Below are 18703 nucleotides of genomic sequence, written 5' to 3'. Positions count from 1 at the left end.
GAGTGTTCTTCCTATGTTTTCCTCTAAGACTTTTATAGTGTCCGGTCTTACATTTAGGTTTCGAATCCATTTTTAGTTTATTTTTGTGTATGGTGTTAGGGACTATTCTAATTTCATTCTTTTACATGTAGCTGTCCAGTTTTCCCAGCACCACTTATTGAAGAGACTGTCTTTTCTCCATTGTATATCTTTGCCTCCTTTGTCATAGATTAGTTGACCATAGGTGCGTGGGTTTATCTCTGGGCTTTCTATCTTGTTCCATTGATCTATGTTCCTGTTTTTGTGCCAGTACCATATTGTCTTGATTACTGTAGCTTTATTGTATAGTCTGAAGTCAGGGAGTCTGATTCCTCCAGCTCCGTTTTTTTCCCTCAAGACTGCTTTGGCTATTCGGGGTCTTCTGTGTCTCCATACAAATTTTAAGATGATTTGTTCTAGTTCCGTAAAAAATGCCCTTGGTAATTTCATAGGGATTGCATTGAATCTGTAGATTGCTTTAGGTAGTATAGTCATTTTCACAATGTTGATTCTTCCAATCCAAGAACATGGTATATCTCTCCATCTGTTGGTATCATCTTTAACCACTTTCATCAGTGTCTTATAGTTTTCTGCATACAGGTCTTTTGTCTCCCTAGGTAGGTTTATTCCTAGGTCTTTTATTCTTTTTGTTGCAATGGTAAATGGGAGTGTTTCCTTAATTTCTCTTTCAGATTTTCATCATTAGCGTATAGGAATGAAAGAGATTTCTGTGCATTAATTTTGTATCCTGCAACTTTACCAAATTCATTAATTAGCTCTAGTAGTTTTCTGGTGGCATCTTTAGGATTCTCTGTGTATAGTATCATGTCATCTGTAAACAGTGACAGTTTTACTTCTTCTTTTCCAATTTGTATTCTTTTTATTTCTTTTTCTTCTCTGATTGCCATGGCTAGGACTTCCAAAACTGTGTTGAATAATAGTGGTGAGAGTGGACATCCTTGTCTCGTTCCTGATCTTAGAGGAAATGCTTTCAGTTTTTCACCGTTGAGAATGATGTTTGCTGTGGGTTTGTCGTATATGGCCTTTATTATGTTGAGGTAGCTTCCCTCTATGCCCACTTTCTGGAGAATTTTTATCATAAATGGGTGTTGCATTTTGTCAAAGGATTTTTCTGCATCTATTGAGATGATCATATGGTTTTTCTTCTTCAATTTGTTAATATGGTGTATCACATTGATTGATTTGCGTATATTGAAGAATCCTTGCATCCCTGGGATAAATCCCACTTGATCGTGGTGTATGATCCTTTTAATGTGTTGTTGGATTCTGTTTGCTAGTATTTTGTTGAGGATTTTTGCATCTATATTCATCAGTGATATTGGTCTGTAATTTTCTTTTTTTGTAGTATCTTTGTCTGGTTTTGGTATCCGGATGATGGTGGCCTTATAGAATGAGTTTGGGAGTGTTCCTTCCTCTGCAATTTTTGGGAAGAGTTTGAGAAGGATGGGTGTTTGCTCGTCTCTAAATGTTTGATAGAATTCACCTGTGAAGCCATCTGGTCCTGGACTTTTTTTTGTTGGGAGATTTTTAATCACAGTTTCAATTTCATTACTTGTGATTGGTCTGTTCATATTTTCTATTTCTTCCTGGTTCAGTCTTGGAAGGTTATACCTTTCTAAGAATTTGTCCATTTCTTCCAGGTTGTCCATTTTATTGGCATAGAGTTGCTTGTAGTAGTCTCTTAGGATGCTTTGTATTTCTGCGGTGTCTGTTGTAACTTCTCCTTTTTCATTTCTGATTTTATTGATTTGAGTCCTCTCCCTCTTTATCTTGATGAGTCTGGCTAATGGTTTATCAATTTTGTTTATCTTCTCAAAGAACCAGCTTTCAGTGTTATTGATCTTTGCTATTGTTTTCTTTGTTTCTATTTCATTTATTTCCGCTCTGATCTTTATGATTTCTTTCCTTCTGCTAACTTTGGGGTTTTGTTTGTTCTTCTTTCTCTAGTTGCTTTAGGTGTAAGGTTAGATTGTTTACTTGAGATTTTTCTTGTCTCTTTAGGTAGGCTTGTATAGCTATAAACTTCCCTCTTAGAACTGCTTTTGCTGCATCCCATAGGTTTTGGATTGTCGTGTTTTCATTGTTATTTGTCTCTAGGTATGTTTTGATTTCCTCTTTGATTTCTTCAGTGATCTCTTGGTTATTTAGTAACGTATTGTTTAGCCTCCATGTGTTTCTGTTTTTTACGGTTTTTTCCCTGTAATTCATTTCTAATCTCATAGCATTGTGGTCAGAAAAGATGCTTGATATGATTTCAATTTTCTTAAATTTACTGAGGCTTGATTTGTGACCCAAGATGTGATCTATCCTGGAGAATGTTCCGTGCACACTTGAGAAGAAAGTGTAATCTGCTGTTTTTGGATGGAATGTCCTATAAATATCAATTAAATCTATCTGGTCTATTGTGTCATTTAACACTTCTGTTTCCTTATTTATTTTCATTTTGGATGATCTGTCCATTGGTGTAAGTGAGGTGTTAAAGTCCCCCACTATTATTGTGTTACTGTCAATTTCCTCTTTTATAGCTGTTAGCAGTTGCCTTATGTATTGAGGTGCTCCTATGTTGGGTGCATATACATTTATAATTGTTATATCTTCTTCTTGGATCGATCCCTTGATCATTACGTAGTGTCCTTCCTTGTCTCTTGTAACATTCTTTATTTAAAGTCTATTTTATCTGATATGAGTATAGCTATTCCAGCTTTCTTTTGATTTTCATTTGCATGGAATATCTTTTTCCATCCCTTCACTTTCAGTCTGTATGTGTCCCTAGGTCTGTAGTGGGTCTCTTGTAAACAGCATATATATGGGTCTTGTTTTTGTATCTTCAGCAAGCCTGTGTCTTTTGGCTGGAGCATTTAATCCATTCACGTTTAAGGTAATTATTGATATGTATGTTCCTATGACCATTTTCTTAATTGTTTTGGGTTTGTTTTTGTAGGTCCTTTTCTTCTCTTGTGTTTCCCACTTAGAGAAGTTCCTTTAGCATTTGTTGTAGAGCTGGTTTGGTGGTGCTGAATTCTCTTAGCTTTTGCTTGTCTGTAAAGCTTTTGATTTCTCCATCAAATCTAAATGAGATCCTTGCCAGGTAGAGTAATCTTGGTTGTAGGTTCTTCCCTTTCATCACTTTAAGTATATCATGCCACTCCCTTCTGGCTAGTAGAGTTTCTGCTGAGAAATCAGCTGTTAACCTTATGGGAGTTCCCTTGTATGTTATTTGTCGTTTTTCCCTTGCTGCTTTCAATAATTTTTCTTTGTCTTTAATTTTTGCCACTTTGATTACTATGTGTCTCGGCGTGTTTCTCCTTGGCTTTATCCTGTATGGGACTCTCTGCATTTCCTGGACTTGGGTGGCTATTTCCTTTCCCATGTTAGGGAAGTTTTCGACTATAATCTCTTCAAATATTTTCTCTGGTCCTTTCTCTCTCTCTTCTCCTTCTGGGACCCCTATAATGCGAATGTTGTTGCATTTAATGTTGTCCCAGAGGTCTCTTAGGCTGTCTTCATTTCTTTTCATTCTTTTTTCTTTAGTCTGTTCTGCAGCAATGAATTCCACCATTCTGCCTTCCAGGTCACTTATCCGTTCTTCTGCCTCAGTTATTCTGCTATTGATTCCTTCTAGTGTAGTTTTCATTTCAGTTAATGTATTGGTCATCTCTGTTTGTTTGTTCTTTAATTCTTCTAGGTCTTTGTTAATCATTTCTTGCATATTCTCGATCTTTGCCTCCACTCTTATTCCGAGGTCCTGGATCATCTTCGTTATCATTATTCTGAATTCTTTTTCTGGAAGGTTGCCTATCTCCACTTCATTTAGTTGTTTTTCTGGGGTTTTATCTTGTTCCTTCATCTGGTATATAGCCCTCTACTTTTTCATCTTGTCTATCTTTTTTGTGAATGTGGTTTTTATTCCACAGGCTGCAGGATTGTAGTTTTTCTTGCTTCTGCTGTCTGCCCTCTGGTAGTTGAGGCTATCTGAGAGGCTTGATGGGAGGCTCTGGTGGTGGGTAGAGCTGATTGTTGCTGTGACTCCCTCTTGCGAGAACACCAGAATCACAACTAGCTGCTGGACAGTCATTGACAGGAAGACACTGCTAGTGTTGGAAGGTCTTCTGCAGAGGTGGGGGGTGGCTCTGTTTCACTGTGGTGACAAGAACACTGGCAGCAGAAGTTCTGGGAAATACTCCTTGGTGTGAGCCCTCCCAGAGTCTGTCCTGTTTGTATTTTTTACAGATGTTTTCCTGTAATTGATATCTAGTCTCATAGCGTGGTGGTCAGAAAAGATACTTGATACGATTTCAATTTTCTTAAATTTACCAAGGCTTGATTTGTGACCCAAGATATTATCTATCCTGGAGAATGTTCCATGAGTACTTGAGAAAAATGTGTATTCTGTTGTTTTTGGATGGAATGTCCTATAAATATCAATTAAGTCCATCTTGTTTAATGTATCATTTAAAGCTTGTGTTTCCTTATTTATTTTCATTTTGGATGGTCTGTCCATTGGTGAAAGTGGGGTGTTAAAGTCCCCTACTATGATTGTGTTACTGTCGATTTCCCCTTTTATGGCTGTTAGTATTTGCCTTATGTATTGAGGTGCTCCTATGTTGGGTGCATAAATATTTACAATTGTTATATTTTCTTCTTGGATCGATCCCTTGATCATTATGTAGTGTCCTTCTTTGTCTCTTGTAATAGTCTTTATTTTAAAGTCTATTTTGTCTGATATGAGAATTGCTACTCCAGCTTTCTTTTTATTTCCATTTGCATGGAATATCTTTTTCCATCCTCTCACTTTGAGTCTGTATGTGTCCCTAGGTCTGAAGTGGGTCTCTTGTAGACAGCATATATACGGGTCTTGTTTTTGTATCCTTTCAGCCAGTCTGTGTCTTTTGGTGGGAGCACTTAATCCATTTTCATTTAAGGTAATTATCAATATGTATGTTCCTATTCCCATTTTCTTAATTGTTTTGGGTTTGTTATTGTCTTTTCCTTCTCTTGTGTTTCTTGCCTAGAGAAGTTCCTTTAGCATTTGTTGTAAAGCTGGTTTGGTGGTGCTGAACTCTCTCAGCTTTTGCTTGTCTGTAAAGGTTTTAATTTCTCCATCAAATCTGAATGGGATCTTTGCTGGGTAGAGTAATCTTGGTTGTAGGTTTTTCTCCTTTGTCACTTTAAATATGTCCTGCCACTCCCTTCTGGCTTGCAGAGTTTCTGCTGAAAGATCAGCTGTTAACCTTGTGGGGATTCCCTTGTGTGTTATTTGTTGTTTTTCCCTTGCTGCTTTTAATATGTTTTCTTTGTATTTAATTTTTGATAGTTTGATTAATATGTGTCTTGGCATGTTTCTCCTTGGATTTATCCGGTATGGGACTCTCTGTGCTTCCTGGACTTCATTAACTATTTCCTTTCCCATATTAGGGAAGTTTTCTACTATAATCTCTTCAACTATTTTCTCAGTCCCTTTCTTTTTCTCTTCTTCCTCTGGGACCCCTATAATTCGAATGTTGGTGCGTTTAATGTTGTCCCAGAGGTCTCTGAGACTGTCCTCAGTTCTTTTCATTCTTTTTTCTTTATTCTGCTCTACAGTAGTTATTTCCACTATTTTATCTTCCAGGTCACTTATCCGTTCTTCTGTCTCAGTTATTCTGCTATTGATCCCTTCTAGAGTATTTTTAATTTCATTTATTGTGTTGTTCATCATTGCTTGTTTCCTCTTTAGTTCTTCTAGGTCCTTGTTAAATGTTTCTTGCATTTTCTCTATTCTATTTCCAAGATTTGGGATCATCTTTACTATCATTACTCTGAATTCTTTTTCAGGTAGACTGCCTATTTCCTCTTCATTTGTTAGGTCTGGTGGGGTTTTACCTTTCTCCTTCATCTGTTGTGTGTTTTTCTGTCTTCTCATTTTGCTTACCTTACTGTTTTTGGGGTCTCCTTTTCGCAGGCTGCAAGTTCGTAGTTCCCGTTGTTTTTGGTGTCTGTCCCCAGTGGCTAAGGTTGGTTCAGTGGGTTGTGTAGGCTTCCTGGTGGAGGGGACTAGTGCCTGTGTTCTGGTAGATGAGGCTGGATCTTGTCTTTCTGGTGGGCACGTCCACGTCTGGTGGTGTGTTTTTGGGTGTCTGTGGCCTTATTATGATTTTAGGCAGCCTCTCTGCTAATGGATGGGGCTGTGTTCCTGTCTTGCTAGTTGTTTGGCATAGGGTGTCCAGCACTGTAGCTTGCTGGTCGTTGAGTGAAGCTGGGTCTTTGTGTTGAGATGGAGATCTCTGGGAGATTTTCACCATTTGATATTATGTGGAGCTGGGAGGTCTTTTGTGCACCAGTGTCCTGAATTTGGCTCTCCCACCTCAGAGGCACAGCACTGACTCCTGGCTGGAGCACCAAGAGCCTTTCATCCACATGGCTCAGAATAAAAGGGAGAAAAAATAGAAAGAAAGAGGATAAAATAAAATAAAGTAAGATAAAATAAAATAAAGTTATTAAAATAAAAAATAATTATTATGAAAAAAATTTTTTTAAGTAAAAAAAAAAGGAAGAAAAAAAGAACGGATGGACAGAATCCTAGGACAAATGGTGAAAGCAAAGCTATACAGACAAAATCTCTCACAGAAGCATACACATACACACTCACAAAAAGAGGAAAAGGGGAAAAAATAATATATCTTGCTCCCAAAGTCCACCTCCTCAATTTGGGATGATTCGTTGTCTATTCAGGTATTCCACAGATGCAGGGTACATCAAGTTGATTGTGGAGATTTAATCCGCTGCTTCTGAGGCTGCTGGGAGAGATTTCCCTTTCTCTTCTTTGTTCGCACAACTCCCGGGGTTCAGCTTTGGATTTGGCCCCGCCTCTGTGTGTAGGTCACCTGAGGGCGTCTGTTCTTCGCTCACACAGGACGGGGTTAAAGGAGCAGCTGATTCAGGGGCTCTGGCTCACTCAGACCTGGGGGAGGGAGGGGTACGGATGCGGGGCAAGCCTGCGGCGGCAGAGGCCAGCATGACGTTGTACCAGCCTGATGCGCACCGTGCGTTCTCCCAGGGAAGTTGTCCCTGGATCTCGGGACCCTGGCAGTGGCGGGCTGCACAGGCTCCCGGCAGGGGCGGTGTGGATAGTGACCTGTGCGTGCACACAGGCTTCTTGGTGCTGCAGCAGCAGCCTTAGCGTCTCATGCCCGTCTCTGGGGTCCGTGCTGATAGCTGTGGGTCTCTGGAGCTCCTTTAAGCGGCGCTCTTAATCCCCTCTCCTCGCGCACCAGGAGACAAAGAGGGAAGAAAAAGTCTCTTGCCTCTTTGGCAGGTCCAGAATTTTTCCTGGACTCTCTCCCGTCTAGCCGTGGTGCACTAGCCCCCTTCAGGCTGTGTTCACACAGCCCACCCCAGTCCTCTTCCTGCAATCCGACCGAAGCCCGAATCTCAGCTCCCAGCCCCCCGCCCACCCCGGTGGGTGAGCAGACAAGCCTCTCAGGCTGGTGAATGCTGGTCGGCACCGATCCTCCGTGCGGGAATCTCTCTGCTTTGCCCTCCGCACCCGTTGCTGCGCTCTACTCCGTGGCACCGAAGCTCCTCGCTCCACCACCCACAGTCTCCGCCTGTGAAGGGGCTTCCTAGTGTGTGGAAACCTTTCCTCCTTCATGGCTCCCTCTCACTGGTGCAGGTCCTGTCCCTATTCTTTTGTCTCTGTTTTTTCTTTTTTCTTTTGCCCCACCCGGGTACGTGGGGAGTTTCTTGCCTTTTGGGAGGTCTGAGATCTTCTGCCAGCGTTCAGTAGGTGTTCTATAGGAGCAGTTCCACATGTAGATGTATTTCTGATGTATCTGTGGGGAGGAAGGTGATCTCCGCATCTTACTCTTCCGCCATCTTCTCCTCCGCCCCATGATTCAGTCTTGGTAGGTTGTGTGTTTCTAGGGATTTATTCACTTATTCTAGGTTATCTAATTTGTTGGCATATAATTGTTTATAGCCTCTTTTGATCCTAAGTATTTCTATAGTGTCAGTTGTAATGTCTTCTCTTTCATTTATAAGTTTAGTCGTTTTTTTCTTTAACTAAATGTTTATTGATTTTTTAAAATGTTTTTGAAAGACCAGATCTTTGTTTTGTTGACCCTTTCTACTGTTTTTCTGGTCTTTATTTCATTTACTTCTGCTCTGATCTTTATTATTTCCTTCCTTCTACTAACTTTGAACTTAATTTGTTCTTTTCTAGTTCCTTGAGGTGTAAAGTTAGCTTGTTTATTTGAGATCTTTCTAATTTCTTAATATTTGCAGTTATCTCTAAAACTTCCCTTTCAGAACTGATTTTGCCACACCCCCTAGGATTCAATATGTGTGTTTCCATTTTCATTTGTTTGGAGATAATTTTTTATTTCCCTTTTGATTTCTTCTTTGGCCCATTGGTTGTTCAGAAAGGTGGTGTTTAGTTTCCACATATTTGTAGATTTTCCAGCTTTCCTCTTGTTGTTGATTTCTAGTTTCCAACCATTGTGGTCAGAAAATATAATTGGTATAATATTTTTAACATCTTTATTGGAGTATAATTGCTTTACAATGCTGTTAGTTTCTGCTGTATAACAAAGTGAATCAGCTATATGTATACATATATGCTCATATCCCCTCCCTCGTGCATCTCCCTCCCACCCTCCCTATCCCACCCCTCTAGATGATCACAAAGCACCGAGCTGATCTCCTTGTGCTCTACAGCTGCTTTGCACTATCTATTTTACTTTTGGTAGTGTATATATGTCCATGCCACTCTCTCACTTCGTCCCAGCTTACCCTTACCCTTCCTCCTGTCCTCAAGTCCATTCTCTATGTCTGTGTCTTTATTCCTGTCCTGCCCCTAGGTTCTACAGAACCTTTTTTGTTTTTAGATTTTATATATATATATATATATATATTTTATATATATATATATATATATATATATATAATATATATATGTTAGCATACAGTATTTGTTCTTCTCTTCCTGACTTACTTCACTCTGTATGACAGACTCTAGGTCCATCCACATCACTACAAATAAATCAATTTCGTTTCTTTTTATGGCTGAGTAGTATTCTATTGTATATATGTGCCACATCTTCTTTATCCATTCATCTGTCAGTGGACACTTAGGCTGCTTCCATGTCCTGGCTATTGTAAATAGAGCTGCAATGAACATTGTGGTACATGACTCTTTTTGAATTATGGTTTTCTCAGGGTATATGCCCAGTAGTGGGATTGCTGGGTCGTATGGTAGTTCTATTTTTAGTTTTTTAAGGAACCTCCATATTGTTCTCCATAGTGGCTGTATCAATTTACATTCCCACCGACTGTGCAAGAGGGTTCCCTTTTCTCCCCACCCTCTCCAGCATTTATTGTTTGTAGATTTTTTGATGATGACCATTCTGACTGGTGTGAGGTGATACCCCATTGTAGTTTTGATTTGCATTTCTCTAATGATTAGTGATGTTGAGCATTCTTTCATGTGTTTGTTGGCAATTTGTATATCCTCTTTGGAGATATGTCTATTTAGCTCTTCTGCCCATTTTTGGATTGGGTTGTTTGTTTTTTTGATATTGAGTTGCATGAGCTGCTTGTAAATTTTGGAGATTGATCCTTTGTCAGTTGCTTCATTTGCAAATATTTTCTCCCATTCTCAGGGTTGTCTTTTCATCTTGATTATGTTTTCCTTTGCTGTGCAAATGTTTTAAGGTTCATTAGGTCCCATTTGTTTATTTTTGTTCTTATTTCCATTTCTCTAGGAGGTGGGTCAAAAAGGATCTTGCTGTGATTTATGTCATAGACTGTTCTGCCTATGTTTTCCTCTAAGAGTTTTACTCTGTCTGGCCTTACATTTAGGTCTTTAATCCATTTTGAGTTTATTTTTGTGTATGGTGTTAGGGAGTGTTCTAATTTCATTCTTTTACATGTAGCTGTGCAGTTTTCACAGCACCACTTATTGAAGAGGCTGACTTTTCTCCATTGTATATTCTTGCCTCCTTTATCAAAAATAAGGTGACCATATGTGCATGGGTTTATCTCTGGTCTTTCTATCCTGTTCCATTGATCTATATTTCTGTTTTTGTGCCAGTACCATACTGTCTTGATTGCTGTAGCTTTGTAGTATAATCTGAAGTCTGGGAGCCTGATTCCTCCAGCTCTGTTTTTCTTTCTCAAGATTGCTTTGGTTATTCAGGGTCTTTTGTGTTTCCATACAAATTGTGAAAATTTTTGTTCTAGTTCTGTGAAAAATGCCATTGGTAGTTTGATAGGGATTGCATTGAATCTGTAGATTGCTTTGGGTAGTATAGTCATTTTCACAATGTTGATTCTTCCAATCCAAGAACATGCTATATCTCTCCATCTGTTGGTATCATCTGTAATTTCTTTCATCAGTGTCTTATAGTTTTCTGCATACAGGTTTTTTGTCTCCTTAGGTAGGTTTTTTCCTAGGTATTTTATTCTTTTTGTTGCAATGGTAAATGGGAGTGTTTTCTTAATTTCTCTTTCAGATTTTTCATCATTAGTGTATAGGAATGCAAGAGATTTCTGTGCATAAATTTTGTATCCTGCTACTTTACCAAATTCGTTGATTAGGTCTAGTACTTTTCTGGTAACATCTTTAGGATTCTCTATGTATAGTGTCATGTCATCTGCAAACAGTGACAGCTTTACTTCTTCTTTTCCAATTTGGATTCTTTTTATTTCTTTTTCTTCTCTTATTGCTGTGGTTAAAACTTCCAAAACTATGTTTAATAAGAGTGGTGAGAGTGAACAACCTTGTCTTGTTCCTGATCTTAGTGGAAATGGTTTCAGTTTTTCACCATTGAGGACGATGTTGGCTGTGGGTTTGTCATATATGGCCTTTATTATGTTGAGGTAAGTTCTCTCTATGCCTACTTTCTGGAGGGTTTTTATCATAAATGGGTGTTAAATTTTGTCAAAAGTTTTTCTGCATCTATTGAGATGATCATATGGTTTTTAGCCTTTGGTTTGTTAATGTGGTGTATCACACTGATTGATTTGCGTATATTGAAGAATTCTTGCATTCCTGGGATAAACCCCACTTGATCGTGGTGTATTATCCTTTTTATGTGCTGTTGGATTCTGTTTGCTAGTATTTTGTTGAGGATTTTTGCATCTATGTTCATCAGTGATACTGGCCTGTAGTTTTCTTTCTTTGTGACATCTTTGTCTGGTTTTGATATCAGGGTTATGGTGGCCTCGTGGAATGAGTTTAGGAGTGTTCCTCCCTCTGCTATATTTTGGAAGAGTTTGAAAGACAGGTGTTAGCTCTTCTCTAAATGTTTGATAGAATTCACCCGTGAAGCCATGTTGTCCTGGGCTTTTGTTTGTTGGAAGATTTTTAATCACAGTTTCAATTTCAGTGCTTGTGATTGGTCTGTTTATATATTCTATTTCTTACTGGTTCAGTCTTGGAAGTTTGTGCTTTTCTAAGAATTTGTCCATTTCTTCTAGGTTGTCCTTTTTTTTTTTTTTGAAAATTTTAAGTTTTATTTTCACTTCTTTTTGTCATTAGGCTATATCCCACTGGGGATATACAGCTAAATTACTGCATTTTATTTATTTATTTATTTATTTATGGCTTTGTTGGGTCTTCGTGTCTGTGCGAGGGCTTTCTCTATTTGTGGCAAGTGGGGGCCACTCTTCATTGCGGTTCACGGGCCTCTCACTATTGCGGCCTCTCCCTTTGCGGAGCACAGGCTCCAGGCACGCAGGCTCAGTAATTGTGGCTCACGGGCCTAGTTGCTCTGCAGCATGTGGGATCTTCCCAAACCAGGGCTCAAACCCGTGTCCCCTGCATTGGCAGGCAGATTCTCAACCACTTCGCCACCAGGGAAGCCCAGGTTGTCCATTTTATTGGCATTTAAAGCTTGTGTTTCCTTATTTATTTTCAGTCTGGATGATCTGTCCATTGGTGAAAGTGGGGTGTTAAAGTCCCCTACTATGATTGTGTTACTCTCCATTTCCCCTTTTATGGCTGTTAGTATTTGCCTTATGTATTGAGGTGCTCCTATGTTGGGTGCATAAATATTTACAATTGTTATATCTTCTTCTTGGATTGATCCCTTGATCATTATGTAGTGTCCTTCTTTGTCTCTTGTAATAGTCTTTATTTTAAAGTCTATTTTGATATGAGAATTGCTACTCCAGCTTTCTTTTGATTTCCATTTGCATGGAATATCTTTTTCCATCCCCTCACTTTCAGTCTGTATGTGTCCCTAGGTCTGAAGTGGGTCTCTTTTTTTTTTTTTTTTTAATTTTATTTATTTATTTATTTATTTTACTTATGGCTGTGTTGGGTCTTCGTTTCTGTGCGAGTGCTTTCTCTAGTTGCGGCAAGTGGGGGCCACTCTTCATCGCCGTGCGCGGGCCTCACAATATCGCGGCCTCTCTTGTTGTGGAGTACAGGCTCCAGACGCGCAGGCTCAGCAATTGTGGCTCACGGGCCTAGTCGCTCCGTGGCATGTGGGATCTTCCCAGACCAGGGCTCGAACCCGTGTCCTCTGCATTAGCAGGCAGATTCTCAACCACTGCACCACCAGGGAAGCCCTGAAGTGGGTCTCTTTTAGACAGCCTATATACGGGTCTTGTTTTTTGTATCTATTCAGCCAGTCTATGTCTTATGGTTGGAGCACTTAATCCATTTACATTTAAGGTAGTTATCAATATGTATGTTCCTGTTGCCATTTTCTTAATTGTTTTGGGTTTGTTATTGTAGGTCTTTTCCTTCTCTTGTGTTTCCTGCCTAGAGAAGTTCCCTTAGTATTTGTTGTAAAGCTGGTTTGGTGGTGCTGAATTCTCTTAGCTTTTGCTTGCCTGATTTTTCCATCAAATCTGAACAAGGGCTTTGCTGGGTAGAGTATTCTTGGTTGTGGGTTTTTCCTTTTCATCATTTTAAATATATCATGCCACTCCCTTCTGGCCTGCAGAATTTCTGCTGAAAGATCAGCTCTTAACCTTATGGAGATTCCCTTGTATGTTATTTGCTGTTTTTCCCTTGCTGCTTTTAATATTTTTTCTTTGTATTTAATTTTTGATAGTTTGATTAATATGTGTCTTGGTGTGTTTCTCCTTGGATTTAGCCTGTATGGGACTCTCTGCATTTCCTGGATTTGATTGACTATTTCCTTTCCCATATTAGGGAAGTTTTCAACTATAATCTCTTCAACTATTTTCTCAGTCCCTTTCTTTTTCTCTTCTTCCTCTGGGACCCCTATAATTCGAATGTTGGTGCGTTTAATGTTGTCCCAGAGGTCTCTGAGACTGTCCTCAGTTCTTTTCATTCTTTTTTCTTTCTTCTGCTCTGTGGTAGTTATTTCCACTGTTTTATCTTCCAGGTCACTTATCCGTTCTTCTGCCTCAGTTATTCTGCTATTGATTCCTTCTAGAGATTTTAAAATTTCATTTATTGTGTTGTTCATCATTGTTTGTTTGCTCTTTAGTTCTTCTAGGTCCTTGTTAAACGTTTCTTGTATTTTCTCCATTCTATTTCCAAGATTTGGGATCATCTTTACTATCATTACTCTGAATTCTTTTTCTGGTAGACTGCCTATTTCCTCTTTGTTTGGTCTGGTGGGTTTTTACCTTGCTCCTTCATCTGCTGTGTGTTTCTCCGTCTTCTCATTTTGCTTAAATTACTGTGTTTGGGGCCTCCTTTTCACAGGCTGAAAGTTCGTAGTTCCCGTTGCTTTTGGTGTCTGCCCTCAGTGGCTAAGTTTGGTTCAGTGGGTTGTGTAGGTTTCCTGGTGGAGGGGACTGGTGCCTGTGTTATGGTGGATGAGGCTGGGTCTTGTCTTTCTGGTGGGCAGGACCGCGTCTGGTGGTGTGTTTTGGGGTGTCTGTGACATTATGATTTTAGGCAGCCTCTCTGCTGATAGGTGGGGTTGTGTCCCTGTCTTGCTAGTTGTTTGGTGTAGGGTGTCCAGCACTGTAGCTTGCTGGTCATTGAGTGGAGCTGAGTCTTAGCGTTGAGATGGAGATCTCTGGGAGAGTTTTCGTTGTTTGATATTACATGGAGCTGGGAGGTCTCTGGTGTACCAGTGTCCTGAACTCAGCTCTCCCACCTCAGAGGCACAGGCCTGACAGCCAGTCAGAGCACCAGGACCCTGTCAGCCACACAGCTCAGAAGAAAAGGGAGAAAAAAAGAAAAAAAATAATAAAGTTATTAAAATAAAAAAATATTAAAAAGAAACAAATTAAAAAGTAATAAAAAAAAAAGAAAACAAAATGGACAGACAGAACCCTGGGACAAATGGTAAAAGCAAAGCTATACAGGCAAAATCACACAAAGAAACATACATATACACACTCACAAAAAGAGAAAAAGGAAAAAATATATCTATATTTAAAAAAAAAAAGGAAGAGAGCAACCAAATCAATAAACAAATCTACCAATGATAATAAACTCTAAATACTAAACTAAGATAAACATAAAACCAGAAACAAATTAGATGCAGAAAGCAAACCCCAAGTCTACAGTTGCTCCCAAAGTCCACCACTTCAATTTGGGATGATTCGTTGTCTATTCAGGTATTCCACAGATGCAGGGTACATCAAGTTGATTGTGGAGATTCAATCCACTGCTTGTGAGGCTGCTGGGAGAGACTTCCCTTTCTCTTCTTTGTTCACACAGCTCCCAGGGTTCAGCTTTGGATTTGGCCCCACCTCTGCGTGTAGGTCACCTGGGGGCATCTGCTCCCCCCTTGGACAGGATGGGGTTAAAGTAGCAGCTGATTCCGGGGCTCTGGCTCACTCAGGCCAGGGGGAGGGAGGGGTACAGAATGCGGGGCGAGCCTGTGGTGGCAGAGGCCGGCATGACATTGCAACAGCCTGAGGCATGCCGTGTATTCTCCTGGGGACGTTGTCCCTAGATCACGGGACCCTGGCAGTGGCGGGCTGCACAGGCTCCTGGGAGGGGAGGTGTGGTTAGTGACCTGTGCTTGCACACAGGCTTCTTGGTGGCTGCAGCAGGAGCCTTAGCGTCTCATGCCCATCTCTGGTGTCCACACTGATTGATAACCATGGCTCACGCCTGTCTCTGGAGCTCGTTTAGGTGGTGCTCTGAATCCCCTCTCCTTGCGCACCCCAAAACAACAGTCTGTTGCCTCTTAGGCAGCTCCAGACTTTTTCCCGGACACCCTCCCAGCTAGCTGTGGTGCACTAGCCTCCTTCAGGCTGTGTTCACACAGCCAACCCCAGTCCTCTCCCTGGCATCTGACCTCCGAAGCCAAAGCCTCAGCTCTCAGCCCCCACCCGCCCCCGTGGGTGAGCAGACAAGTCTCTCAGGCTGGTGAGTGCTCGTTGGCACTGATCCTTTGTACGGGAATCTGTCTGCTTTGCCCTCTGCAGCCCTGTTGCTGCACTCTCCTCCATGGCTCCGAAGCTTCCCCCCCACCACCCTCTGTCTCTGCCAAGGAAGGGGCTTCGTAGCGTGTGGAAACTTTTCCTCCTTCACAGCTCCCTCCCAGAGGTGCAGGTCCTGTCCCTATTCTTTTGTCTCTGTTTTTTCTATTTTCTTTTGCCCTACCCAGGTACGTGGGGAGTTTCTTGCTTTTTGGGAAGTCTGAGGTCTTCTGCCAGCATTCAGTAGGTGTTCTGTAGTTTCTCCACATGTAGATGTATTTCTGATGTATTTGTAGGGAGGAAAGTGATCTCCACGGCTCACTCCTCTGCCATCTTGAAGGTCTCTTTATAATTTCAAACTTCTTAAATTTGCTAAGATTTGTTTTGTGTCCTATCATATGCTCTACCCTGGAGAATGTTACATGTACAATTGAAAAGTGAGTGTATTTTGTTACTGTTGGATGGAATGCTCTATATATGTCTGTTACGTTCACTTGATCTAAAGTGTGGTTCAACTCCAACATTTTCTTGTTAATTTTCTGTCTGGATGATCTATCCATTGCTGACAGTGCAGTACAGAAGTCCCCTACTATTGTGTTTGTTTGTTTTGGTTTTTGTGTTTGTTTTTTGCCTGCATCGGACAGCTTGTGGGATCTTATTTCCCTGACCAGGGATGGAACCCATACCACCTGCAGTGGAAGCGTGGAGGCCTAACCATTGGACTGCCAGGGAATTCCCTCCCCTACTATTGTGATATTGTTTTCTATTTCTCCCTTCTTTTTCATTCAGCCAGCCAATCTGTGACTTTTCGTTGATAAATTGAATCCATTTATATTTAGAGTGATTTTGATATGTAAGGACTAACTACTGCCATCTTATTTTCTTATGGTTGGTTCACATCTCTTGTTTCTTTTCCCCTCTGTTTCTGCCTACATTTATACATTGGTGGTTTCCCATGGTGGTATGCTCTGCCTCCCTGTTTTTTTGCGTTTCATGAATCTACTCTACATTTTTGCTTTTGGTTACCATGAGGGGTTATATAAAACATCTCCTTGATAAATTGCTATCAGCATAAAATGTAGTTTTATCTTTATTCACCTATAAAGTCTCCATCCTTTTATTCCTCTCCATTTATATAACTGATATCAAAATTTGCCTCTTTATGTTGTATATTTGTTAACAAATTATAATAACTGTAGTTATTAATACTCTTTTTTAACCTTTATACTATATACTTAAGATACCATTCTAATATAGAAAAACAGTTTTCAGATTCTAACTGCCTAATTTTACCTTTATCAGATTGTTGTGTACTTTCATATGTTTTCATGTTATTAATTAGCATCTTTTTATTTCAATTCAAGGAACTCCTTTCGGAATTTCCTGCATGGCAGATCTAATGTTGCTGAACTCCCTTAGCTTTTGTTTAGGAAAACCTTTATTTCTCCATATATCAAGGATAATTTGGCCAGATAAAGTATTCCTGGGTGAAAATGTTCATTTTCAGCACTTTGAATATGTCATTCCACTCTCCCCTGGTATGTAGAATTTCTGCTGAGAAATCCACTGGTAGCCTAATAGGGGTTCTTTTGTAGGTTACATTATTTTTCCTGGCTGCCTGGTGAGCTAGGGAAGGGCAGGTTTGACAACTCCTTTGGATCCACAGTCTTTTCTGAGGTCTTATTTATTTTTGGATGCACAGGTAGGCTAGGAACCTCCAGGATCCATTGGTGTAATGTGCAGAGGCACTTTTTTGTTTTGTTATGGACATTTAATTTTTTGCTTAAAAGAGGAGAGGGAAAATGATTTATGCCACATGATGCTGACATTAGTCCTTTGGAATGCCAATTTCTTTGACCAATCATTCTCTGGTAGATAGCCCAGGGTAGGGGTTTTGTGAAACAGTGCTGCAGAGTGCCCTTTGGTTAAGCTTCAAAACAATCTTCCTTCATCAGGATCTTCTCGGGAGTGAGCCTGTTTTAAAGAAAAGGGTAAGAGTATTAGAAAGACTTCAGCTGATATCTATTCAAATTTGTGATGTGAGCCCATGCCTTCTATTTATGCCATGTGGAAACCTTCAAACTCTAATGGAATCTATTTTTACTTTATGGATATACCTAATGTCATGCTGAATTGCACACAGGGTGTGATATATGTATATTAGAAAGGGTAACTATCAGTGAACTAGGTATTGATAACAACCACTAACAGTCCATAATGTAACATGGAAAGAAAAAGGGAAGCAAAAAGAAAAGCCATCAATGAAAGGAAAATGTAACAAGTTTAAATTTTTAAGAAAATATAAAATATGGTTTATGAAATTAAACTTGTATTTTTATAAACTTTAAAATGTTGATAATCATGTCCGGTTCTCTGTACATAGAATACCAACTTTTTAAAAATTAATTAATTTATTTGTTTATTTTTGGCTGCATTGGGTCTTTGTTGTTGGGTCTTCATTGCTGCACGCGGGCTTTCTCTAGTTGCAGCGAGCGGAGGCTACTCTTCGTTGTGGTACGTGGGCTTCTCATTGCAGTGGCTTTTCTTGTTGCAGAGCTCAGGCTCTAGGCACACGAGCTTCAGTAGTTGTGGCATGCACGCTCAGTAGTTGTGGTGCACAGGCTCTGGAAAATTAGAAAAATAACATGGTGTGTATACTTTTGCCCCAGAGAACTGATAAACTCCAGTTACGTGTACTAAGATGAATACAAGGAAACATATCCAGAATCAGTTGGGGATAGGACTAATTACACCAGGGACTAAATGTATTCCATTAGATTACAGTAATGCTAGGGGTGTGTGTGGGTGTGTTTGTGTGTGTTTAAGTACCAGAATTAGCCCCTGCTTTAACTAAAGGAAACATTATTAGTTTAAATAAAAGTAATGTCCTCTGGGAGGGGGAAGGGTAAGCTGGGACGAAGTCAGAGAGTGGCATTGACATATATATTCTACCAAATGTAAAATAGATAGCTAGTGGGAAGCAGCTGAATAGCACAGGGAGATCAGCTTGGTGCTTTGTGACCACCTAGAGGGGGGGATAGGGAGGGTAGGAGAGGGACGCAAGAAGGAGGGGATATGGGGATATATGTATACGTATAGCTGATTCACTTTGTTATACAGCAGAAACTAACACAACATTGTAAAGCAATTGTACTCCAATAAAGATGTTAAAAAAAATTTTTTTTTAAAAGTAACGTCCTCTGGAACCAGTAGGTCACTCTCCGAACTTAGTTTTCAGCTGGGGCTTGTTTAAATGATGCTTTACAGCACAGCAAGTCCTGTGGGTGGGAGGCCTCTAAGCAGGTTGTAATAAACGTTT

At 40.0% G+C, this 18703-nt stretch overlaps 1 long non-coding RNA gene across 1 annotated transcript in view; it reads right to left on the bottom strand.

Moving 5' to 3' along the window:
• Positions 1-14390: 14390 nt before the first annotated feature.
• LOC309636346 overlaps positions 14391-18703 on the bottom strand; it is a 114123-nt gene continuing 109810 nt past the window's right edge. Inside the window, exon 3 of the long non-coding RNA XR_014249412.1 lies at positions 14391-18008. This is a non-coding gene — a long non-coding RNA (uncharacterized lncRNA). The remainder of the gene's footprint in view (positions 18009-18703) is intronic.

This window comes from Balaenoptera borealis (assembly GCF_965194805.1).
Source record: "Balaenoptera borealis genome assembly, chromosome: 10".
Classification (NCBI taxonomy): domain Eukaryota; kingdom Metazoa; phylum Chordata; class Mammalia; order Artiodactyla; family Balaenopteridae; genus Balaenoptera; species Balaenoptera borealis.
This window is presented reverse-complemented; position numbering and strand designations above follow the sequence as displayed.